The following is a 27,945-nucleotide window of genomic DNA, read 5'->3' on the forward strand; positions in this document are numbered from 1 at the left end:
AATCCATTCTTTTTGTTGCTTGTGTTGACACACAAGTTCAGTGATGCTGTGGCTATACAAATTGCTCTATCACTGTTTCCATGGCAGTAAAAAGGATCAGTAAAATGTCTGTTTGTGGATGTCTGCTGATTTTCATTTAGCTGCATCTACAGCTATAAAACCCATAATGTTTAGGTGGCTTCTGTGGCAGACAGAAGTACTGATCGCTTAATAGTGCAAGACAAAGTAGAGTCAAGGCACAGTTTATCAATCATAGTGAAAAACAATAGCACTTAGGTACCAAATACACACCACAGTGCCCTCAAACTACCTAATTTAGCAATTTCAGTACCTGATTAATATGCTAAATATGTGGGACATATTAGATCAAATTTAGTGGTATAAAAAGTTCATTGAAATGTTTTGGAAGCATTACAGTAAGAAGGCTTGAATGCATAAGCCTTTTATTTCAGGATCATATTCTAAATGAACTGGTTGAAACCAAACTGTTTCTGTCAGTGCAGCAGTGAGCTACACAGGCTATACTCTGCATTAGGTGATATTACAGACTATTACACTGATTATAGAAAGCCCTGTCACTACAGGATAATATTTGCACAATGGTGGGAAAATGTCCTATAGTAACTCACATTTTTCTTTTAGATGCTGCCACTTGGGCACTGTAAAGTGTCCACAGTGGTAAAGAGGAATCTGGTGCTTACTTTGAAAATCCTCGGACAGAAGAAGCTCTGGTTTGTGTACAAGGTCTAGCAAACCACATAATTCTCTGAGGCACTTTTTTCTCAAATAGAAACAACACTCCTTTCTTCCTGAGCAGCTGTCTGGTTTTCAGCATGGAAAACAAACAAACAGATCAACCAGCAAACCAAACAGAAAAATAGATTGGAAAAGATTCTGAGACTAAAAAAATTTACTAATGCAAAATTTATGGATCAGCATTTCGCTGTTTCGGAACCTGGTCATTCATCCCTGAAAGCACGAGGGTGCCAAAACATCCCCACTTTCTCTGTGCCTTAAAGAAGTTTGGTGCAGATCTAAGATATTTAACTCTGTGTGTGTATATGTAATATTCGTTTGGGACAGTCATTCTAGGTGCAATAGTAGGTGAGTGTGACCATTTGAATTCGGGGATAACCACTGTAGTTTGTTCTTATCTGTGCCTTCCTGGGAGGGAAGGGACTGGAAGCATGGAGCAATGGCTGATGACTCCAGCAGCCTCATTCAGCTTATTTTCCCATAGTTTTGTAGACGCTCTATGCCATCTATACGATAATGCAGTTTTTAGTTGCAAATGTAGCAGGAAGTGCCAGATTGCAAGTTGTCCTTTAGCCATTAAGCTCAAAAATATATTTCATGAAGTAGTTTTTGTTTGTTTGTGTGGGGTTTTTTTTGTTTGGTTTTTTTTTGTCATTGTTGGTGGTAGTTTTTTGTTTGTTTTTTATAAGTGACCTTTAGAAATTTGCAAGAAAGAAGCTGAGTTTTGGGACTAAATGTCTTACAGATTTTGTCGTTATACTTCGTAAACCACATCATGATTGTTGGAGCTCATGCTTGTGTTGCAGAAGCTGGTAGATGACTTCAGTAAATCAGGTAGAAGGAAGTTTATATCCATCAGCCTGCAAGCATAACTACATACCTCCAGTGAACTTAAAGGACTAAAAATAATAGCTTGCACAATACACTTTTAATTTCTTGTAACTTAGCAGATAGCTTAGGGGCTTCACACTTAAATTTTTCATGCATTCCACTTTATATTTTTTTTAAGTGATCTCTTTTCCTGAGTGAGCTTTGTGTTGTTTGTATTAGTGGTTTTTTAAAACCCTGGTTCCAGACCAGTGGTCATAAGCAGCTCAGTCTTTGAACTGTTCACAGCTGGAATTTTTTTGTTAAGATAAGAGTAGGGAGAGAGCAGAAGATAGATGGGAATGTGGGGAGTTCCCTGTGTAGGCACTTTCTTGCAAAGATCAGATATGGAATCCAAATGAAATCCAAATAGTTTCTTTTACTTTCTTGCACATCAATAGTCTATTATTAAAACCCAGTAGTAGTGGGTCAAAATTAATTTAATTAGCTGAATCTTAATAGGGCAGCTTTAAATGTTCATCTACACTGTCCAGGGACCACCTAAGTTAAGTCGATTGAAAACTGCTTATAAATTGCAAATGTACATTGATCCTTTTTGCCCACCCTTGCTTTTGAGTTCATGTGCAGAAAACGTTTCCCTTCAAGCCAATCCATATGTTGGAACAACAGCAGTCAATACATTGACAGCACATGCCATTTGCAGACAGATGAGGATAAGAAACAAATCAAATTTGTTTTCAGGAAAAATACAAACTGTCCTGGCTGATACATCACCATTACCATGCTCCTATCTTAGCAGGACCCAGTTCATTTTCTCACAGGTTCAGTGGCATGCCTGTCATTAGTAGAACAGACTGGAATTTTAACAGAGATAAGCAGAATATGTAAATGCAGTCCTGCTTCCAGATTTGTCAATGACAGTATTTACTCTTCTCTGGGCGGGAGCATAAGACCCTGGAATATCCCAAAATAATGGTTCTTTAAGTTTCCTGAACCAGTTCAATATTTACTCTGAATACCCCTCATTAGAAACACTAACTGCTTAGATTGATCACCCTTGGATTGAGCCTTGTTGTCCTTGTGGTAGAGCATGCTAAGATGAAACAGTAAAGCAGCGGACCTGATTAGACAGAAGTCCCTCTGGTCTTGTCTCGTGTGGAAGAAAGAGGGAGGGTGTAAGCTCATGAGGCAACCAGAGAAGCAGGACTTCTTGGGAAGAGGGTTGCAACACTGGCCCTTTTTGTAAGAGCCAGACTTCAATAGATGACACAGGAATGTCCTGGGGCTGGAGGACTGAGCTTTGAGCTAACTGCCACAAGAAAAGGAAATTACAGCCCACTGGGGAATGACTGGTGTGAGCAACAGGGGTGTGGGAGGGAACATGCAAGTTTCTTCACTAGCATAGATTTCCTTTTCTCTATCAGACCACAGTAGGGCTACAAGCACTTTGACTACTATTAACTCCTTCATGCTGCCAGAAAAAAATACAAGCAGTTTGTCAGGAGTGTGAAAGGGGAAAATCCTGTGTATAATAATGCAGGACCAAGATATATAAAAAATATTTTCAATAATGACGTCATTCAAATATTTCTGGTTCTTTCTTATTTATTTATTCTAGATAACCATTCCTGCTTTGCCTTTATTGCTGAATATAGATTTGTTTCTTGAAGTTCTCAGGTCACAGTTCTTTTATTTGCACCCTGCCTGAAAAGAAAGCATGATGGACTCAGAGGTCCTTCCAGGGAAGCAGTCAGGTAGGCTTTACAGAGGTAAATGTAAAAGGAAATGTTAGTGTGGTTCACTGAAGTATTGGAGATGTTTGATACAATATCCAGGATATTTGTATCAGACCTGTATAACATTGCTGTAAAAAAACCCCAACCGTATCTCCTAGCATCCTCAGAAATACCTGTTAACTTCTTTTTCCTTTTTATTCCCCTAAATGCTTTAAGACACATTCATTTACAGCAGGGCTGTCAAATTCATTTTTGCTGGAGGCCACATCAGCCTTGCATTTGCCTTCCAAGGGCCGAATGTAATTTTAGGACTGTATAAATGTAACTACTCCTACATTTATACATTATGTTATTTATACACACTGTATAAATGTAACTACTCCCTGATTTAGATGTTTTTGTATCAGGTATTCCTGCCCCTGGGAGATGTAGTAAATAGATTTCTGAGCACTGTAGCACTTTTTATTATACATTTTCACAATTCTTGATGAAACTAAATTGATGAAAAATACACTCAGTAAAGTATTCCAGATTTCCATATTCAGAATTTAGCAAAATGTTTAAAAATATTAAATATTATACCCAGTTAATAATTATATAGGCTAGTAAAAATGAAAAATAGCTAGGGAGTTCAGTTAATGGACTGCTGCGTTGGTTTTTTAGAATTATTTTTATTGTATAATTCATCAAGAGAATCCATGTAAAGGTTTAATATTAGTCTTTTATGATGATAGTGATATGTTCTCCATTGCTGACATAACCCTAACTGCTTTTCACAGAGGTAGTAGTAGGCTTCATGCACCGTGCTATATATGTATTTATGTACTCATATTCCTCTTCAGAGACTGATAAAAAGTTTTAAAAGCTGTATTATAAAGCATAAATCCTGTCAGAAAAGAGGTTTTGCAAGAGATGAAGAAAATGTATTAAAAAAAAAAAATCTAAAAGACTACTGGTTTTAAAAACAGATGTGATAGGCCCCTATGAAATCATTTCCTGCTGCTATTGTGCTGATTAGCTGCACAGATTGTGTTACTGGTCTCATGAACAGATGGTCTATACTTCTTTTGTAAACTCCAGAGATACTGGACAGCAGAAGTATTTAATTTTGAGGGCCTTTAAAAAAATAATCCTGTTTTAGATTTATTTCTTCTAGAAGATTCACATATTTTTAGTGCAGAGTGATATTTGTCCAAAACTTAAATCACTACAACTGTATTTCTGGAATGATTCACAGGCTTTGTCTCCAACCTTTGCTGCGTTATATTGGTCTGGCTGCCAGCTCCAAGTGCTTTGTTTTATTTGCTGTTTGGTGACTGCTACACTCCAGCCATCTCCATGTGTGATTCAAAAGAAGGCAACATCAAGCAAGCTTTGCTTTCAATAGCATCTTTCAGAAGAACTCGGATACTTTCAGTCTCTCTGCATTTGTTTTTTCTTGGGTAAGAAAAGAACTGTTGTTTCAATCACTATCTTGAGAATTTTTAAGTAAATATGAACAGTTGCATGAACCGACTTTATGACTGTGACCAGTCTTAGTATGATACAATCCAGTGATCAAGTACAAAATACACAGCTCACGCCCGTCTGTCTTTACGTAGCACATAGTTTTGTCTAGCAGGGTGTATCATGCATATGTATTTAAGTATGTTTAAATATTTCCTGGCAGTATAAGACAGGGCTGTAACAGCTATCAATGCTGCAAATTGCACTGAACATTTTATGAACTCAGAATTTATGTTGCTGTTTAGTTTTGTTTTGCTTTTCTGCCATGTGTTTTCTTAGAAAGGCCTCAAGCTGACAATGTATCAAGTGAGTTCTAAGTTAACAACTTTACTGCCTTATTTTATATTTCTAAAAATTATGTTGGAGAATTTAGTACCTGTGAAACTCTAATAGCTTTAGGGCTAAATTCAATACAAGAATCTATAGCAGCACAGCTAGCACACACCATGGCAGATGGATAAATAAGCTGCAACTCCATTTTCTCAGAAGGAGTTGCATAAGTCAAATCCAAGTGCAAAAATTGTGAGTTTCTGGTAAATATAGGAACACAGCAGGCACTGTCCCATATGGGCTGCAGAGCTCATTCAAGCACTCTTCCAGCTGCTGCCATGTGGGAAAGGATTCCTGGTCCCTTCATCCCTGGCTTATTTTGGAGAAGAGGCTTTCTGGATGTAGGCACCTCAGCTGTCACAGAGGAGTGTAACTAATATCTCTCCAAATGACTATATAGCTTGACTATAGCCTAACTCCACAGCACAGATCTTCCTCACCTACCACCTCCATATTGGCTAGCAGCATAACTGCTTTTCTGGCCATGTTTGTCCCAATCGAGTAACAAAATAAGTGGCAGATGTGTAATAACCCATGAGTATATATATATATATATATATATATATATATATGGAGACTATAAATCCCATAATATCATTTGCATGTCTGAGATCATCTGACCTTCATAGATCTGACATAATGCACTGTTATTTCATACCCTATTGATTTTATTTTTTGTGTAGCTGATGTTTCTTGCTCATTGTCTGTGTGAAGGTCTAGCACATGGGATTCTGAAAAAAAAGATTTCATCAATTCACACATGCTTGAAGGAGTTGTATTTTTACACTTCTTGCTGAGCACATAATGGATGCAAATTCCCTGATTCACCATGTAGGAAAATGGCTTACACAAAGAGTTTTCTCTCTCCCTGTAGTATATTTCAACAAAGCCAGCTCTCTGCTTGCTCTTTTACCTGATTTACTACCCTCTTGCCCACGAGAAAATACCAGGGAAGGTACCTTTCTTGCACAGTTTTTATTGCATTTGGAACTAGCCTCTTAGCCTCCTCCCTAGGTTTAATTTTTGACTAAGATAAGCCATTTGAGGAGACAGATCCAAGGACAAATTGCTACAAGTGAAAACAGACCCCAGACCCTAGGGAGTTCTTAAGGAAAATCTTGATCTTCATATTCCATAGAATTACCACCTTCCTTCCTCACTGACCAGTGAGCACTTTTCTCAGAGAGGGTGTTTAGGCAAGAAGTGGAGTTATCCATTGTCTCATGTATTTTTTCACAGAAAGAGATGACATGGCTCTATTGAGATCCTTTTCCACTTCGTTAACAACTTAAGCTTTTCCTACAAATTAGTAAATCTTCATTAGGTAAACTGAGATGCCTGTTCTGCAGCAGAGGATTTGTCTGTGCTTGTAATCTGTGGAAAGTGTATTCTAGCATCCAAGTAGTTCACCTTTTTTTGTAAGAAGAGAAGCTCAGGGAATACACGTGCCCGTTAGCCATATTTACAGTGGCTTTCACCTGCTCTTCTGCATCACTACTGCTCTGTGTTGTTCTCCACAGGGAAGGAATTTCAACTGTAGAGAGGTGACCTTATGTATCGTTATTAATTAACGCTTCCACATAGAAGTTAGCAACTCTATCAAAGGCGTGCAGGGAGCCCGCTACTCAAGATGTGCTACAGGCAGCCAAAACTCTGTCCAAATGTGGGCAGTTCTTGCTTACAGCTTCTGCCAGGCTAAGCAGAAGAACATGTATGCATCGGTCTCTAAGATAAAGGATTATTTCTGAGGAAATTAATGGAAAAGTTATATTGCCAGAATATGTAATCTCCTGGGGTGTCTAAATAGGGGAAAGTTCTTCTTTTTAAAAAAAACATCTGAAGGACTCAGAAGATTTCATTTTCTCTCAAATATTTTTTAGTTGCTCTGTCAATCTATGTGGTTATCTCTTAACATTAGAAAACAGAAATATATGGGATTGCTTTACAATATTGCTTGAATTTATATGCAGTTCTGTCACATAAGTCAGGCTCTAGAGGGATCAGCTAACTTAGAAATGATCTCAAGGCTGCAGCAAGAACATAACTACTTATTTTTCAGTATAGCTGTTCTTTGAACCTTCAGCTTGATCACATAGCATGGATTTATAACCTTCTTGATGCTAAACCAGCATTTTCAATATCGTCTGGAGGAGGGCCATGGATCTGCCTGCTATGGGATTATCAAATTAGCTTTCTGATAAATAGTAGGCAGTTAGACTGCCAATAGTCTGAAGTAATACTCAGGGAACGAAATAAACTATCTGTAGAAAAAAACCTTTTCCTTTATTTCATAATAATAAATAACAAAATACTGGTGTTGAATATCAACACTTGTGGAAGTAAAGCCTTGTACATAAAGATAAAAAGTTCTCTGGCATATAAAGAAAAAAAGAAAAAGAAAAATACTCTTGCTGTTTCAAATACTTTTTCCCCATATTCAGTGTCACTGTTGCATGGCAAGAGGACTGGATGAGCTGCTGAAGATGGTGTAACCAGCTGGCAATTGGCATTAGGTTCCTCTGTGTTAGGGAGCCATTTGATGTCCCTCATGTTTTCTTCTGGGAATTGATTTTCCTCTAACCTTCTCTCGCTCAGGGCTCTTCAGAGGCTTTCCTTGGAGATGCTTGGCTTTGCTGCTTCTGGTGGCTTGACAACACAGGTGAAATCCAAACTCGAGTACCTGAACCTAAGGACCAAGAAGGAAATGGTGGTGGTGCAGCCATTATTGCATTGAGTCTATTGAACATAAGTAGCCTCTGTGTCCCTTGGGTGGTGTAAAGGGCATCTTAAGGAGATGCTTCCTCCAGGCAGAGACAGGAGGCCTGTGCTACAAGATGTCCTTTATCCCATGAGGGAGAAACATGCTCCCTAAATGGAGGCTACCTCTGTTCTGCGGTGCCTCCCAGATACTCGTCGTGCTCCAGTCTTGGGGGCTCAATGTTGGCTCAATTGCTCAATCAATGCTTGGGCAATTTTAGACTCTGGCTGCAATAAGTCTTTTTACTTAATGTATATTTAGACTAGGGAACAGTGCTGCTTTTCTTATGGAAACAATCTTGCTGAATGAGAGTAAGTGGCACCTATAAATTCAGCCTTTCCAACCTGTAAAACGTATCACAAATGGGTGGAAAAATGTTTCCAGTGAGCTTTTCAATTCCTTCAGAGGAGAAACAAGTTTGTGGTTAACATATATATGATCCTGAACCCTGTGAATTTGGCATTCACTAGCTTTCTGCCCATGAAGGAACCACAAAAGTACATGTAGTGACTCCTCTTATGGAAATGTCATCTCCTTCACCCTCCAAGAGCCAAAAATGTTTCCATTTATGAAAAACAGACCATCAAGTGGTGTGGTGGAACTTACCACCACAAATGAAGATCTTTGATGAAATCACATGGATAGGCTTGTTCAAACTGTACAGTATATAATTTGCCTGTTCCACACATGGAAATGAAAGAAATCAGTGTCAGATGACCCTTGCAGGCTGGTGTGTGTCGTATTGTTTATTTAAACCGATCAAGGATGCTTAGGATCTGTTGCGCAGCTTAATTCTTGCTGGAAATGCAAAATGGGAGATAAATAATTAAGTAGTTGAACAGTAAAAACAATTTTTGCTTTTTTTTTTTTTCTCTGTTTGCAGGATGTAATTAGGAGTAAATGTTTCCACTGGGACTTATTGACTGTAACTGTAAACTGTTTGCACTGGCGGTGCTAAGTCCCATCTAGAACAGATCTGTTCAGTCTGAAGCCACTGTCCCATTGGGAGATCTTGCCCAAAAAACTTTTTCTAATTCATACTAATTTTAAAGCAATCATTTAAATTACTCCCGTTGTACTGTTTTCCACAGAGCCTCTTAGAGTAAAGCAGCATCATTTTACTTCGCGAAAATCCATGAAAGTTTTTTCTCCTCAGCTTACAGCCAGGCAGGCTGGGAAGCTTCCTTGGGGTTCAGGATCTCATGGAGAGAAGAAATCTGCAAAATCTCTCACAATTCCCTGCATTCAGTGCTGTGAGTATTGCCACGTGGTTTAATCCTACAGGTTAATTTTTGCAATTCAGTGTTTATACACCTTCAGCTATCAGATTGTAGCTGATCTTCACCTGCTTACCACTCAAGATAGGTAAGTTTCTTAAACTACTTTTATATAATATTATATATATATAAAAATATGTATATAAATAGATATAATCTAATATAAACTAATATTAGAACACATCTTGTAGAGCGAATGCATAAAACGTTATTAGAGAAAAAAACTTAAGGTAGAACAGATGCTAATGAAGCTTCATCAAACCACTGATATATATTAGCAACACAAGTGGATTTCAGTGACCAAACATATAAAAAAAAAAATCAGAAAAAGCATTTAATACATAATCTTGATAAAGTACCAGTGGTGAGTTAGGCTCTGTGAGTAAACATGGGAAATGCACCACTGAATTTTAGCTTCAGTGGAAATTTACATAGCTGATAGCAACATAATAATAAATGTATTTAATTCCTTTAATTTAATTCCTTAATTTAAGTTGCTACTTGCTACTTATTTCTTCAATGCATATTATTATTTTTTTTTTTTTCTGTCAGTTACTAGGCAGAATGTACCAACACCAAAAACTTATCTGCTTACTTCATTCCACTTTTGATGGGTAACTTTCAGGAAGCAATGGTTCCTTAGCAGTCCTTTGGGAACTTTTCGACTTTTGCTTTTATTTTGTGAAGATAGCAGACACAAAATATGGGTCCCTTGGACAAATGTGTTTTATTCAAACTAGAGAAAATTAAAAGGCAGTTTTCTAATTCTACCTTGAAGTGTTTCTTAAACATCCGTGAAGCTTTGTTAACAAGTAGTTCTTTACCAACTAAGCATCAAAAATAGTGAAGGCAAGTCAGTCTCAGCTTCTCCCCAGTAGTGAACTGAATGAGTCGGGATAAAAATTATCTCAGGCTAAGCAGAGATATTTGGCAAAAGGCTTTGGACTAATATTAAATTTTAAAAAGACTATAAGCATTGAATCCATAAGGGCAAGTGAGTTCAGGTAGTATCAGTTATGACTTGTCTCTGTGTTTAAGACACAAACTGGATGTCAGAGGAACAGAAAGCAGGTCTGGATCGCACACTGCTGAATGGCAAATCTTGAAACAGGAATAACTGCTTACCTTCTAAATGGCAATTTGCTGCAAGACTTGTCTGCTGAAAATATGGTGAGAACAGTTCCTAGGGGACATATAATGAAATCACAATAAATCTGGAGCACAGGAGACTGAACGGAAAAATAAACACCCTCTGTGTACACTAAAACAGTTACTTTATTATGATAAACTGGAGCTGTAGCAGAGCTGTGAACTTTGTCAAATAAGGCACCCCACAAGCCTTGAGATTTTGCCACTGCTTTTCAGTATACTGTGCTTCAATCAAGTGAATAAAGGCTTAGATGGAGGGGGCAGCAAGGCAGCGCCGTGACAACACAGCACTGTGCCCCACCAAGGCAGCAGGAGACACGGACTTCCGGAAGGGCAGGAATCGCTGTGAATGCTGTTGTGAACAAATGATCCCCTGTAGCTCTGAGCTTCAGCATCTCTGATGGATGTATTGGCAAGCCGACTGCTACCAATGTTATCAAACATTTCTGTAAAGACACAGAAGAACAAAAAATAGCGCTCTCATTTCTTGTTACATGTCCATAGCCATTCCTACCCAGATTAATGAAGTCATCACTAATTTAGAAAAGCATGTCTCATATATCTCTTTATATAAACGCTGCCTCAGAGGTGACATTTCAGTGCACCACCTGCCTGAGAGCCTCCCACTGTGTTAACCAAAGACATGGGTGGTCTCCAGACACCAACTGCAGTTGTGCAGCCAAAGCAGCTGACACTGCACCTCTAGCTGTGCTTATAGGGACTTGGAAATAGATAAGGCTGTATTAGTAAGTAAAGACTGTAGTTAGGCTAACTTAAAGTAGCTTTTAATCATTGCTAATTAAAATCTGCAGTTAAGATCCTTAACTTTTTTTTTTTTTTTCTTTCCTGTTTCATGAATACTTCTGCAGCTTTGGGTGCAATCCAATCCCATTGACTTAAAAATCTGGCTGGATAATGCCACTTTTGCTGACAGAGAGGCTACCTGACACAAGAGGAATCCAAAACTCAACAAGGGCTTCCTGGACTAACTTAACACTCCCACCGAACTCACACAAGCCTCCTGCATGTGCCACAGGCATTGAAGAGTCAGCAGGCACTGTGCATCCAGCTCCAGCATGAGATGATAGGTCCACAGTTTTTTCTTCTTTACCAGGATCAAAGCACTGCTGTCACAGCTCAAGTGCTCATACAGGTAACTGTTTCCCTTCTAAAGCAATTTTGAGTTTTTTGCACAAAAGGTGTCTTGTGTTCTAGTTTTCATAGTAGCAGAAGTTGCATACTCATGGGCAGGAAAAAGCCTAATTAGATTTGTCGTGTTTTCATGCTTCTGCTTAGCCAGAGTGGAGATGAGCCTCCAAGAAAAATAATCTGCAGCCTCGGGGGACCTTTGGACTTGGCACTTGAGCTTCACTCCATAAGCATCTCTTTTGCCAGCATGTCTGAGCTAGAAATAGCAAACATGGACATGACAGCCGAGGAAAATGAGAGCAGGTTAGAAAGCTCTAATGACTGCCATTCACTTTCAGACTCCTCTGTACCTGAGAGAACTAAGTAATGAGTTTTGACTGGAGTAATGTTAATACAGCTGTGGCTTCCCGCTCCTACAGCCCCGAGGCTGCAGAGCCTGGGAGCAGAGTGGGGAGTGGGGCAGCTCCACTGCTGCTCCTGTTGTTTCCCTTATGTTGGGAAGATGTCTGGGTGATTTGTTAAGTAGTTTTAAAGCTGCTCAGCTCTGCAAAGCAGCACGGCCTCGAGGGGGCCAGCAGGTGGTTGGAGACTGTCAATGGGGGGAGATGCTGTTACACAGGGAGTGACTTCAGAGTGGTCTCCGGGACAGGACTGAGTCTCTATGGTGTGAACATTGGCAAGCCTCCGAGTTAAATCTACTTTCATTGAAGTGTCACTGTATCCTTAAGTCATACCTAGAGAGACAATGACAGGGAGGAAACCTGACTTAAAACTCTTTGGGAAGGCACAACCTCCACTGGTGAGACAGGACTTCTGTTTCTGCAGCAGGACGTTGTTCCAGTCACTGTGCCCAAGTCCTGAGGTAACATGTCAGCAGGCCAAAAGAAGCCTCTTTAATAAGGTCCAGGGGGCATTGTGTCTCTTGCCAGCTCCTCATTAGTGAACCGACTGCACTACAAATAGGCAAAACCCAGCAGCCTAGTAGAGTCAGATACTGCTGCTGGGTCTGGTGCTGATTTACAAAGATCAGCTGTTCTGGGTTAAGCCATCACATATGGGAACTTGTTGGGAACTTCCTTGAAGTAAGCCCTAAAGTAAGTTACATCTTTATGGGAAAATGTTTAAAAATAAAACCATATGAAGAAGCATGCAGGAATAAGGGCTGGAAGTAGAAAGACAGCTCTGTTTTTATTTTGCTATAACTCACTGGATCTGGTACCAAAAAGTATAAAGAAGCAACTACTAAATGTGAAGTTGCTATTTCAGAGGTGAAGAAAATAGAGATTATTCCAAACTTAGCAACTTGTTAATTTTTTTTTTTTTTCTCCTCCCTTAGGTGAGCAGAACTTCAGTTTTGATTTTATTTCTGTTTCTCTAGTTGTGAGAAATTGTTATGGTGGGGCCATGGAGCAAATATAGCATAAGCTGGAGTTTCCATCACTCTCTCATGGCCTTGAATATTTCATTATTAAGTTTTAGTCTATATTAGATCAGAGTAGGTCTTTTGTGTGTTGGACAAGGCTGAAAAATGGGTTGTTTTGATGCAAGTGTAATCATATCTTTGAAAAATAATGCATAGAAATGTGACGTTAGCACAGCTACAGTGTCAGTAAACTCCAGTAGGAGAGAAGCTGTGATACCAAGCCCATAGTAGAGTGCATCATACATGAACTGTGTATGAAGGACATTGATTCATACAGTTTACTCTTACTCGGGTGCTAAGGGAGCAGGTGGTGCTTTTTGCTGAGTCTTTACTTAGGAAATACAGTTTCAGTTTACAAGGGCGTTGACAGAGGTTTCTCAGGAATGATGGGCTTGTGGTCCATGGAAAATTCATGGTGGCAGACGAGATGGGGAAGAAAGGGCTTGTGCTGGGCAGGCCCAGACTTTCACTTCCTGCAGTGTGGTTTCCAGCTTTCACTCCTCTAGGAAAAAGGCTCATGTATATCAGCTCATAATGTCAAAAATTAATTGCTAGCCACTTAGAGCTTCTATTCTACTCCAGTGTGTTTTGCCTCAATATTTGTTTTGGAGTTTTTTCATAATCAAAAAGGGTGAAGGAAGACATTTTGAGAAGTTGGCAGAAACATGCTAAGAATTTAACAGGAAGCTAACAGCTTAACACTGTATTTCCACAGAAGTGTATGAACTGAGATTTTTTTTATAAGTAGGAGGAAATTAAGCTTATGTTTTGTGGGTTTTAAAAGTAAGTCACGATATCTCCCACACACTGCTTGCAAATAAAAGGTCAAGAAAGATAAAATTATTCACATCATATGCACAAACTGGCACACATAACTTAATCTACAAATATCTGGAATTGATACATTTATTTATCACTGAATGGTATCCATGTCCTCTTAAGATCTGTATAACTTAGTGATTCCTGGATTTTTACTTCTCTCTTCTAATTAGAATGAAGATTTATCTGTCACAGATCTGCAAATCTGCCTAGGGTGGGAAAAAAGCTATGATAGAATATGAGAACAGAGAGATTTCAAGTGGTTCAGCTGCCTGGCATGCTCCTGGATTCCACATGTGTTGTCACCAGCGCAAGAGACTCCTGCAGAATACAGACTGGAAATAGAAGGTACCCCATGCTCATATAAACACTGCAAACAGTAGGGGATATGGTGTGGCAGCTACAGAACCTTTCCCAAAAAAGGTGAATGTTCCTTGCTTTCACATTTTTAAAGATGAAAAAATTACTCCTCCATTCACTATACTATTGTGATTTTATGTTGTTGTGGCTTTATAGCTGCTGTATTCTGCACTATATCTTGGCCTTCTTTAACACATTAGGGGTTTAGATGTTAATATAGGAATACCAGATCCAGGCTCCTCCTAAAGCAGACAGCTATGCTATTTAATACCATGGATAATATTAAAAATTTTTTATTAAATTAAAATTATTTGAAAGGTAATTTTTCCACTTGAGAATTTGTTCCATGGAAAAATTCAAACCTGTCTTTGATTCTTTTGTCCCTTCTGCTCCTGTCACACACTCTCAGACTTTACTAAGCTTGGTCCTAGTCCCGCTGATTAAAACCCCTGCTTTCTCAAGTGAGGCATCTTTCTCCCATTTCCAGTCTATGTGTACACAAGTTCTGATGCTTTAATCAGTAAAGGGCTGTAGTCTATAAAATTGCTTTCTGCAATTACACTTTTTTCTATTTTAACCAACCCAGTTCCCCACGTTGAGTTTCTTCGCTATGATATTCCTGTCCTCCTTGGTATGCACCAGTCTCCCAGTGGTGCATCACCAGCACACTCCAGCAGCAAGGGCTTTATAAGGCATCTTTCCTACAGGACCCGGAATGAGATGGAGCCCATCACTTCTCCTAAAACACTCTGTTTTAATGTTTTTCCAGTCCGATTCTTCTCATTTTAACAAAACTCCTAACCATTTCTTTTGTTATGGTGCTACCACTAGTTTCCTCCAAGTTAATTCTTTCCCATGTGTTTATTGAAGTCCAGGCACATTAACACTATGGCATTTCTTCAAATCTTCAAAAAATGAAACATAGCAACAACAAAAAATAATCTTCAACATTAATTCAAGGTTCAGTTCAATGAGCTTGATACAATTGATCACTATTAATCACATGCTGTATTTTAGTCTCATTTTCCTTCATAAATATTTTTCAATATTTTATTATAAACTTATTTTTCTCTTTTTCGTAAATGGAATTTCTACTTTTGTTTTTCCTCTGTCATGAGGCATCTCAGGCTTGACCCTGTGCCAGTTGTTCTAGTATTCTGGATAGAGAGTCCTTGTGTGAACAAAAAACTTTCAGCCTCGGATGAACCTTGGATATGGTAACTTTAATTTCTATAGTCACAGTTCATTAGACAACCATAGTTTTGTCCCCATGCTCTCCTTTATCATCTTTATTAAAAATGCAGGCACATGTTGCATTTCATTTTTGGGCTTAAAATTCTTTAAACTTTATACCATCCTTACTGTATAACAGTTCAGCTTCATTTTTTACCTGTCTTTCCTTCCCCACCCCATTTATTTGACTAACAATCCTTTTAGAATGCATGTTTTAAATTGAATTTGCAAATTCATCCTGGACTTGTATTTTGGCAGACTTCACTTTATTAATTAGATCTTTGTCCATTGAAACTCAAATACTTTCCTTTCCAAGCCTGTCTCTATGTACCAAGGATCTAATTTAAACAGGACTCATAAGTGCAGCACAGCTATTGTTCTGTGTATGTTTGTCAAAAATATGCACTTATTATACAGAAGCAGCTGAATATATTCTTCATTTTGAAAATGAAAATCAGTAGGATATTAGCAGGAGCAGGTGGCTCTAGAAAAGGCACGTAGCAGCTAAAAGCTTTTTATATGCAATTGGTGGACAACATTTCATAAACATTATAAACAAAAGAAAATAAGAGCAACCTTAATTTTTAAATTTTGGTGCTGGATAAAGGCATTTAAAACTTTTGCTCATCATTTTGAACTGCAGAGCTTTCAGAATACAAATTTAGAGCTCTTGTAAACAGGGAATATCTGTTCTCTCAGCCCACTAAGGAGTTAAATTTCTAATTAATATTTTTACAAGTGTTTTTCAAAGCTTTTTGTGAAAGATGAAAAGAATTGCTGGCATCACAGTTGTAACATGAATGGAGAAGTACAAGCTGTATTATATCAGCTGGTGTTATGTCAATTTTGTGTACTCATTGATAAAATTTTCTAAAAAATTCGGTCCTCTTGCTAAAATAATAGCCTGTCTAGAGTTATCCATATAAACACTAAAATGAGATAATTTTTCTTCCCAGGTGTCTAATACTGGGCATGAAAATGAATTACTATTTTTTAAAAAATTAATCATAATAAATATTTTATGTCTGACAGAATGGAATCAGCATTTAGGTGGCAAATGACTCATGCCAAAATCCTGTCATCTGCAAAGGTATTGCTCATTTTTATACCTGCAAAAGCCTGAAGACAAAAATAAAGGTAAGAATTTGTGAATCCACTGAGAAATGAGACAGTTGTAAACAGAGACGCCAAAATTATTCTATTTTTACAGAAAATACTGTTTGCTCTCTCCAATATTTGCTTATAACTCCTGGGTGCTGGCTGAGGACATGAGTCATATCCTTGCGTGCCCTCTCAAGGGTTGTGCTGGGCCTCACCAGTGTCCTCTAGCCAGCGGACAAAGACGTGGATTCAAAAGCTGGACTTTCCCTTTGGTACCAAGAATTACCAGAATAACTCCTTAGAAAAGTAACTTTAGCAAATTGTCAGAGTTCTGAAGACTTACACTCTTTTCACTGTACCTGAGATGACTGCCTGCTTCTTACTAAAATGTGCAGCAAAGAAATTATTTTACATTATATTATGTGTATGTATTTTCTTGGCATATTCACAAACATCTGACATTCTCCTTTACAAATTTGTTATTTGGCTCTGATGATCTGCTGTGGTAGATATTAAAATATAAAAGAGAAATATTTAGAAACAAGGTTTCTGAGAACAGGCCAGTAGAAAAGTCAATGACTGAGATTCAGCTCAAGGCATTTGAACAAATTACGTAACAAAATAAGGTATGGAAGGAGAGATATATAAATCTGGAAAATTCTTAAACACAGTGAAGAAAGGCTGTTATTGGCTTTTGTTTTTGTGCTCTTAGAAAGACTTTTCCCTTCAGATTCCATAGCCCATGTCCCCACACCAACTTATTTTTTGTGTTATACCTTAGGCAACAGGAAACTTTCTGAGGCCTCTCAATATTACTCTAGTCTTAACTGTGGGGCTTTAGTCCCAATGCTGACATTCATTTTCTCTGAGCATGAGTAAGCAATTCAAGTGTATCTGATTCGAAGTTCAGCAAACTATAAACTGATTAATATTATCTTTGTTGCCATTACAGAGAGATTATCACACTTTCAGTTTAGTGGAAAATATTGTCATATTTATAGTAAAGACATAAGAACTCTTCTGCACTTTTATTTAAGATCACATGGATCAGAAAATTTACTAAAGAGCATCCAAGACCACCTGTTTCACTGTCAGCTTTTTCACTTATATGTGAGTCTTCTACAGTTTTACTTTGTTATTTGAAGTCTGGTCTGCCAAGTTATTTTCTTTCTTATTTAGCTGTTTGCCTCCAATATGCTGACCTGAACTTCAACATGTATTTTTTCTGCACCATTGAGTACACTGGACTCAGGAACCAGTGCATCACCTTTTACACAAATATCTTTGTTCCCTTCTAACCCTTTTCTGTTTTGGCATTAGCACGTAGTGTTATCACAAAGTTATGAAAGGTTAATCACATCTGACAATACAAGTATCAAGCAGAAATATTAACTAGATTATTGTCTGCTCATGTGTACACTAATTATATATAACATGGAGACTTTTTACATAATAGTTATGCTTCACTAGTGCCTGTTCAGCATTGTAGAGAAATGAAGAGAAAATGCTTTTCAGAGTGGTGGATTTCTTATGACAGATTTTAGGTTGTCATGCCCTCCGTCATGATGCCTCAAAGACTTCAGAGAGGTTGCCCATCCTTTAGAGATCCAGCAACAGAAGTGATGACAGATTTTTGAAACTTTATAAACATTTTTTGTGCTCCAAAGCAGCCTGGAAAACAGCTGCTGCACACGGGGGTTACTGAGTGCCACTGGGCTGTGAGTGAGGTGAGTGAGGATTCAGGCTGTGTGCTTGGGCTGAAAAGGGCACAAATACTTTGTTCAGGTATAGTCGAGGCAATGGGTTTGAACCCCATCAGATCTAGGGACTTAAAGGCAAATTGGCTTAATCATGAGTTTAGTGACTCAGAGTACCAAAGTGGCAGGGAATCCATGTTTCAGAAAATACTGGTCTAGGAGTAGTTTGTAAACAAGTCAGGATAAAAATTTAGTTGTGAAGTAAGGAAGTGTCTTGAGGTTTCACTATGACATTGATTCCTGAGGCAAAGATGGAGTCCAGAAGGAGCAAAACCAGCAGCCTGGTGATTTCTGTACAGGCAGACATGTTACAGAGATCAAAACAAGAAAGCAGTAATAACAACCAAATGGTACTATTCTGTGTATCTTAGTCTCTGTACATTACACTTAGAAACAAAAGCTTCTTTTGGCATTCCAGATTCAATATACTCTTTTTTTTTTTTTTTTTTGGTAAGCAGGTTGTTTAGGCACTGAAGGGAAGATGTATGCTTAGCTATTTAAATATATTGTCAGTATTTATTTTTAAAGGAGTTGGCAAGACACTTATATTCCTTTAAAATACTTTTTAGTCTAAACAGCTGCCACATGCATTCAATTTTAACAGCTTTTCATATTGGTGTTTCAAAAGGCAGCAAAGTATATTTTTGAAGTACATTTTTATTAGTTAACTGAAGTCCCTTCTCATGTTTACATGTGTATAGCACTAGCAGTATATTGTTTTGCTATACCTGAAAAAGTAGGGTTTGGAATGGTATTGACAGTGATAACCTATGAACACTATCAGCTCATATGACTAGTATTGCAGGAGGTAATGCTGGAGAAGATGTGCAGTAGTAGCTTATGGAGTGGCTCTGAGCAATGCAGGAAATATGCAAGTGTTTAAAATGATTTTGTTCTTCTTGCTTTCAGTCAGGATGCTGTCATATAGAAAGACCAGGGTCTGCCTTCAAAGGAAAATATTGTGGCTCTGTTTTCCCTATAGAGGATATGTTTCTCATTTATTTCAAAATATATGAGACGTGGCACGCTGTCTCAGTCAGCTCACCATCTGCTAACCCACCATGGAGTTACTATGACTCACAAGCTACAGAGAATGTTGATATTTTACCACTTCAGCAAAAATGTATATACTATTACACTTGTTAGTGATACTGTACCCATGCATGGGAAGTTACTGGGCATTGTCAGACAACTTTTTTTCCCTCTGCCCAACAGTCCATTAGGAAAAGAGGGGCCAGGGCATTTGATCTCCGTGCTCCAAGGGCTTGTTATGGATTGGGCTACATCAAATCCAAAATGGGGAAGGGGGAACCAAAATGAGACATTGCCAACCAAGGAATATTCTGTCCACCTGCAAACTAGTACCTGTTCTTTTAATACATGATCAGTTTAGCAGCACTTTTTAGAAACATGAAAATTTTGTGTTTTTATTATAAAACTGATAAAACCAAGATTTTCTGTAGACTTTGCTTTCCTAATTTTGTGACTGCTCAGTGAGGTGACAGTGGAAATTTCCGTTTCTCCCAGGCACCTTTCTGGAGGGGCGTCTTTCCTCACCTTTCTTGATTTGTCCAGTCTATTCAGACTTTAAAATGATGAGAGACTTGCTGCCTCTTATTGCATGGACATGACTTTGCCCAAAGTAGTTTCTAATTTCAGCTGGAGTCTTTTGACCTTAAGATGCAGTGTTAGCTATGGTATTTTTCTGTAACAGAGGCAATTAGCTGACCTTGAATGTGAACTCCTATTAGAGAGGGAATCTCCAGAAGACATGTATACCTGCTTTAATATTATATGTCAAATATTTCTGTTTAGGTTCTTGTGGCACATTTACCCTCTGAGGATTATTCACGAGAAACAGAAGGGTGACTCAGTGCCAGTTTGAAATGTGACGTATATTTCTACACAGATATTTATTTGACACATTAAAAAAGCCATTTTTGACACCTTATTTAAAATGGAAACTTCCACTCTGTATGAAACAAATCTGTATTAAGGGGAAAATGGTTTTAAGTGCACCTTTAATTTTTCTATTGGAACAATGATTTCAGCAGATGGTTTAAATCTTGTCATATGTTCCTGTGATTTCCATAACCCAAAGGCAGCTGAGGAACCATGCCACAGTTCTACATCCTCTGAAGCCAATATGAGTCCTTCTGATGACAACCAAAATTTTATTCTAATGTGAACTATGTTCATACCTCATTGGTTTTAGATCCATCCAGGATTTTTTTTTCCAATACTAACCACAGAACTCAAACTGTAGCACAAATTTCTTTTCTTATAGCTCACTTCTCCTGATCAGGTATTTCCATCTCTTTTTGGCTTACTGTCAGTATTTCCTGAGATACATTCAAATACTTTTATAAAGTCCACTGTCCTCCTCAGGAAAATGCTAAACTTGGCCAGGAGTACTTTCATACAGGTGGTATAAATGGGGCAGTACACACTAGTAATGGATGTACCCAGTCTTCAAAAAAAGTTTGGGCTTCTATGGCCATTGACTGTTATATGTAGAAAGTCATGGAACTGAATATACCTCTCTCCCCTATGAAATTTCCAGCTGTAAAATTACTGCATAGCAGAATAGCTATGATAAATTGTTTCCTGTAAAACATTGGGCCATAATGCTATTAACATAAATTATATCCTATGAGTTATTGCGATACTGCTCACTAGTCTCTCTGTCATGAGAAACCATAATAGAAATTCTCCTTCTGTGATTACGCAGAGGAGGAAACATCTTTCTTCAAGGCTCTTTTGCAGCAGGACTTGGAATAGCCCAGCATTGGGCAGCATGTGCTCTTTCTACATTTCTAGGGATTTTCTGACATAAGAATTTTTTCCTCCTCTATTTACAACAACAATAATAAAACCTGTCTAGATATTAGACTTAGTCTAAAAGGCCTAAAACCATGAATACAATGAAAATGTAGGCGTGGCTGTTCAAGTCTGTTGAACACCTAGAGAAATAGCTTTCAAAGCTAATGTTTTAGACAGATCACAAATATTACAATGAATCAGCAGGGTATTTTTATCAACAATCTTCTGTTTGATCTTTTATGAAAAATGCTGGGAAAATTCTGGCATCTTTCTATTTTTTTAATTTATGGGTTTATTTGTTTGGTTTTTTTTTTTAAGCACAAATTTGAAGATAAATTGAAGTTAGAGAAACAGAAGTAGTAATGTATGCTGAGACATTTTCTCAACCACTTTTTTTTTAATAAAAAGGAATGAGAGAAATGTTCAAACCATTGCTTTCCATGAAGGAAAAAGCTTAAAAACTTTTTAAATTTTAATTTATACACACTGGGTTTTTAAAAGTTTCTTCTTTGGTCTGTTTGTATGTGTTCTTAATTTTTGCTTTCTCTAGACGAAAGAAGAAAAAATCATGAAAAAATAAAAGAAAACCCCAAAACAACAACAAAACCCAAAACATCCTTATTATGGGGAAGGACTTCTATTTTCTTAATGTTGAAAGTGAGGCAAAAACATGAGCAGAATATCTGGTAATAAAATTTTAGCATTACTTACGAACGTCCTCCATTGACAGCAACATACTGCTCCAGCAAGTGAATTCTAAGGCCTTGAGTCCTGCACAGTTTCCAATGGTTACAGTTTCTGTATTTTAGCAGGGCAGGAAAGTTGCACTGCTGCTCCTACCTACTTATCAACCAGAAAAGAGTGAAAACCTGCAAACTTATTCAACACTATCAGCACAGCCAAATCCTACAGAAAAAAAGCAAACCCCAGCACAAATTCAAGTTCAAAAAAAATATCTATAACTATGAAATTGGTGACAGTGGTGACATACAGAGACCAAGATTTCCTCCCATGTACCGTCCAAAGAAATATTGTTTCCTTATTATCAAGACATGACTTCTATACAAAATACTGTGAAAGTACTCTGGTGAACTTCTCTTTGATGTTTCTTCAACTATAAGAAAGAATTACTGAATTTATTCTTCTATAATGGTGAAACCCTTCTTGGAAATGCTCTGGCATGTATAGGAATAATTTATATTGTTCCAGTTAACTTGTGGAGCTGTTTGCTTATACTGCATATTAATTTAGCTGTCATCACTGTGGGTGGTTTTCCATTTTCCACTGAATGTCTGAGTAATGAGTTGCTAGAAGACAGTTACTTTGGGAACACAAGAAAAATGATCTACGGTAGCCATAAAAACAGGCTGCGTGGAAAACTGTCTTACCTACAGGTATTGATATTTCATTGCATACTTCAATCCTTAGTGATCAATAAAAATAAAATGCTCTGGTTAAGCTGGCAAGACTAGAAATGCCATATGTATTGCAGACTGCAGTCCTCAGCAAGTAACAGTCCATCGCTCAATTACAGTATCCCCAGTATCCACACGATATAGGTCTTGCACACTCCAGATAGTCTTTCTGGCATAGAATGCAGGTGTCTGCAAATGATAAATATGACACAGGAAATAGATAACAGCAAAATCAGAGATGCGAGGATCACATATCCTGAAATGGAAGTAAAAATTGTATTTCTTTGTGAGAGATTCCACGTGTCAGAGGGAAAAAAACCCTGCAACCCTCCAAGTCCTTAACTCTTGCGAACAGTGCAATGAATCCTTTGGCTACATTCTGCTCTCTGTTGAATTGTGTTACTGCTTATAGAGATAGAACAGAACCAATATAGTTGTTGCCTCTGCAAAGATTTAATTTTTACTATTCTTTGACAGTACAAAGTTAAGTATATGCATTTAGTTAATTTGGATAGCACTTATGTTGCCATATCTTTTGCTGGGCATGTAATTTACTGTCTGTGCATGCAATGCTTCATGCAGACGCAATGCCTATCCCTTATTCTGCCACTTGGGCACTACCATTGCACAAATAAATAAGCACTCTCCTAGAGTATATCTTTTGTATTAGAGTAACAGATTGAAATATGATAACAAAAGCACTGAAACAATAAGTGTTTCTGAAGGTTCAATGAGTTTTCTACTTCAGATTGTATTTTAGTGGTGACATTTAGGAGGCACAGAAAATTGCAGTACAAAGGTTTGTAGTTTTCATGTGGGTTTTGTTGTGTTTTTGTTTTTGGAATAGGTATTCTGAACAATGGGAAACATTGTTTGCTACAGCCATATGTGTCCAATAGAGCCCTATAGGATATTTCGATTCCTCCTGTAATTACATCACTTCTCTGTAAGCCTTCTATGTCAACATCTTGCTGCCTGGAAATGCTTTTTTTTTGGCCTTATATATTCTTTGCCTGTATGCTACTTGCGTGACTGAAAATCTTTCCTGAACAAAGCAAATTACAAAGTGTCATTGGAATGGCTAAATTCCATGGAAAAGGCCCTCAAATAACAGACTTAGAACAACCACAATATGTTGACAAAAATTGCACAAAAGTAGTACCTTTTCTATTCCAGAATAAACCCTACTGTGCTAAGGAAAGAAGATGGAAAGTGGAGAAATGTAAGATTTACTCTGCAACCAAACTGTCTTCTGTCTCACTGTTAAACCCTGTTCCACAAAGATATTACTTTCCCAAAAAATTATCTTTCTCATCTGCTTGAGATTCAGAATAAGATAAAATTGAAAAGTAATATCGTTGAGTTAAACTTACTTACTAATTGGGAACAGCCTGGGATGAGCAAGCTCACTTATCTGTGTGTGCTCACGTACAATACCCATAAAGAATGGCATAGATCAAGACAGGCATTTGCAAGCACTCACTGCTCTTTCTGAAGCCTAAAGACAACAAATGCTTTCTATGTCTAATTTGAAATAGGTTTCACTGGTTTTGGCACAAGTATACAACCAAGAAATGCTCTTGCAATACTTCACTAGGTTACTTTCAGGGAAATTTCTAAAACTTGTACTCTTATGAAATAATTTTCTTACACAAAAACTGTATGTAGATGAAGCTCGTGGCTGCTCTGCTCCAACCTATACATTGTCATCTGAAAACAAATTAAATTGCAGCAAGAAGGCTATAAATTTTTATTTCACAACCTAATAAAAACATTAATAGCTTAACGGTAGACATTTATTTTGAAGAAACAATAGTATGTACTACATGTATTTTTGTTAAAAATATCATCCAAATGGGCTGACTAAAAATTATCTGATTATAATGCTACTTTTTTTCCCATCAACAAATACTTTCTCACTGATTTTATGCTGTTTCTGCTGGTATTTTATCATTTTACAGACCATTAAAATAAATAGTCTCTCCTCTGTCCTTTTGCCTTCTATTAAACTGAGTCATGTTAGTGATAAATAAAACGATGTGGCACACTGAAGAACAACATTAAAAAAACTACATTTCAAATTTTAATTTAAAACAAGAAGAATAATTTTGCTTCTGCTATGAAAAGAAAGAGATCAGAGATGACTACTTATTTTCGACCTAATTACAGGATCTAAAGTTAATTTTATTTTGTGGAACTTCAATATTTAAGCAGGCATATATTTTCCTGCTGAAAGACTATGCCACATTCAGGGGTATAATATAGCTAATATTTAACAGAAAACAAATGGAAAAAAATTCTATATCAAGAACTTTTTAGCAGAGCCTTAGCTAATGGACAAACTTTTTGATGAGTATAGACCTGAAGCTGCAACACTTCTAACCTTGATATCCGGTTCCAATCCTCCCTCCTCCTGAAATATTTTCACAGGACCTTCAATTAGTTAATAGCCCATTCTGCTTAGGAACCAGGTGTGCTGTGAAACTGAGCCATGTAAAAATTTTTGTCTCTTTACAGAATTTTTCCACTGAAGTGTTGGAAGAGATGCAGGGGAAGAGCATGTTAGACTTTCAGGAAGGCAAGTGGCCTTTTCCAGCTGTCTGAGAACGTCTGCCCCACTCTTCAACAACCAAATTCCTGCTGATCTTGTCCTCCCTCTAATTCCATCCTAGAGCAGAGCCACTGTATGAACTAAGACATGTAAAACACATAAGAGACAGGAATAGTCAGTGTGATTATTTTCACTAATTTGTTTTTTCACTAACCTTCACTTCTTTATCCATATCTGTAAATCACCAAACACATGGACCAAAATAACAGACTAAGCAGGACGAGGGGTAGACAATTCTGCTGGTAACATGACAGATCTAGATCAGCCTCAAACACTAATGAAGCTTCATCCTGCGATTATCTGTGCTCACCTCAGAAGAAACTCTGCACTCAAAGACACCTGAGGCATATGGGCTTTGACAAGGTAAAACTAATTTGTTCAAGTACAAAGGGAAGCAAATGAGTAACAAAAAAGTTGTGCCTCACTGACAACTGCATAAGCCAAAAGAAAAAAATACATCTCAAAGGCCAAGGGAAGATAGAGAATAACCTGGTTAAAGCCAAGGCAGACTGTGATTTATTATACAGATAATGTTCTTTGGCAACCTACAGTAAAGTGATGAAGAAGGTTTCTAGGCTTGGACCTAATTTTAAACCAATTTTTCAATTTTTTTAATTTTGAACTTGGCATAGGGACATCAGAAGGATACTACTTGAAGAAGCCAAATTTTCTGTATAAATTGCATCTACTAAAAATGTATTATTTTTATGAGTCTTTATATGCTTGCATATTTCCCCTCTCAAACTTCATTTTAATTATTTGTCACTCTCAACAAGTTGTTCCTAGCTTATTTGCAAAAGACATTTGCAATACATTATACTGTGCAAATTACTTCCAGGGTACCTGAAAAGTAAAACTTATCTGCCTAGAAATATATATATATATTTACTTTCTATTTTAATGGTCGACTCCTTATTCCAATATTAAAGGTATATTTTGACAGCTTTCTGAAGCTGAGTAGAGAATAATTAAAAAGAATATCAAGTAACCTTTTTTAGGGAAAACATCATAGTGCAAGTGCTGCTTCAGGGAAATTTCTGTTGTAAAATCAAAAGGATACACAGGGAGCAAAATACTATTTAAGGCAAGCTGCCAGTCAAATTATGTCCAGACAAATTCAGTGTGGTTGATTTAATGTTCCTTGGCCCTTCTAGTCAGAGTCATGGTTTTGAGGACCATACAAGGAACATTTAATGAGAGATAAATATAGAGGATATAAGGTAGAATAAAAACAACATTGCAATTTAGGCTAAGAAAAATGAAATAGATTAGAAAACATATACATAAATACTTATGGAAAATTAAAACAAGCCTGATGCAATTAGGCCTAGTTATATTAGTAATGGAAGTCTGATTTTTATACTTTTTACTGAAGAAATTGCTTAATTCTCTGGACATTATTGGTAAAAGCATTAAAAATGGCTACAGTGGGTAAAACCAAAGGTCCTAGTATGCTGTCTGTAGTAATGACCAAAAGCAGATGCCTAGGACAGACCAAACTTGAAATCAGAAACTACCTCCATCAGAGAAAGTTTTTCTTCCCCCCACACCCCAATTCTTAATAGTTTCTAACATTTGACTTTATTTTTCTACTCCCTGAGTTGATGTTCCCATGGATTGTGTATTACTCTTCAACATGCATCCTAAAGTAACTTAGAGCCCATCATGTTGTATATGAAATCAGCATTTTTCTTTCCTTCATCTCTACCACATCATATTTACTTTGTGGAATTTTATCTGCCATTTCAATGACCATCTCGAAAGGTTTTTATTAAATATCTTTTGTGAAGCTTCAATCTCTACTCCTACTCTCTGTTTTCAGCTCGTTAATCCTTCCCTTTTGGTGGGGGAGATTTTGAAGCCTTTTGGAAAGTCAAATAGATTATATCAAATGCATCTTCTTTATCATAGACTTTTAGTCTTCTTCAAAGAGCAACAAAGAGTGAAGACTCTCATTTATATTCTAGTTTATCTACTCCCTTTTTTCTTGTACTTTCTAATGATTTTAAGGTATGGATATCAGATTTACTGGCTTGTAATTTTGGGGTTTTCTCATGACACATATTTGTCATATTTTCTGGTTTTTAGCTCTCAAGTACCACGGTAGTATTGAGCTAGAGGCCATAAACCAGAGACAATTGACTCATTGCATCCCAGAATAAGTATAGAAAGGCTGGAGGTGGTCCTGGCAAATCTGCCTCTTGCATAAGACTAGTACATTGTCTGGACCATAACTGATTTTACTGATGCTTATGTTGATAAGTTCTTGACTATCCTTAGATATATCTACTGCATACTTGTCACCACAGACAGGCAGTGGCCGCAGGACACACATCAGTTTCCTTCTGCTGGGCTGTTATTATTGCCTCTAGTGAGCAAATGGGGACATAACTGTGCTATAAAGCAAGACCCTCTCATACTCTGGAGGGGAAGTCTGGCCTCTGCTAAGCTGACTGGAAGTTTTACTGCTAATTTCGATGGATGTAAGTTGACAGATTCCAGAATTTACTTTTCCAACTCGATAGCAAACGAATAGAAGAAACAGGAAAATCACTTTTACAGACAGAGGAATAGCAAAGTGTTCTTTCCATTCATCTTTCTGCTTGATGAGAAAAAAAAATGCCTGCACCCATAAGGACAAATATTGAGGAAAGTCTAGTACTGAAAATCCAGTCTTTTCCATTCAAGAACATGCACTCTCCTCTTAAGAAATTCTGAAATTATTGACCAGAAGAAGAGTCCCCATCTGTCATTAAGCTGCTTTAACTGAGCAGTAACAGAAAGAATATAGTAGAGACCTGATCTAGCAGTATCTGTCACTGTATGTTCTTTAATCAAGAAAACCCTTCCATACATATTAAACACAGAAAGGTTTTCTAAAGACACAGACAGAAAACATTCAGAATGCCACAGC

The sequence above is a fragment of the Nesoenas mayeri genome (genome assembly GCF_963082525.1).
Source record: "Nesoenas mayeri genome assembly, chromosome: 9".
Taxonomy (NCBI): Eukaryota; Metazoa; Chordata; class Aves; order Columbiformes; family Columbidae; genus Nesoenas; species Nesoenas mayeri.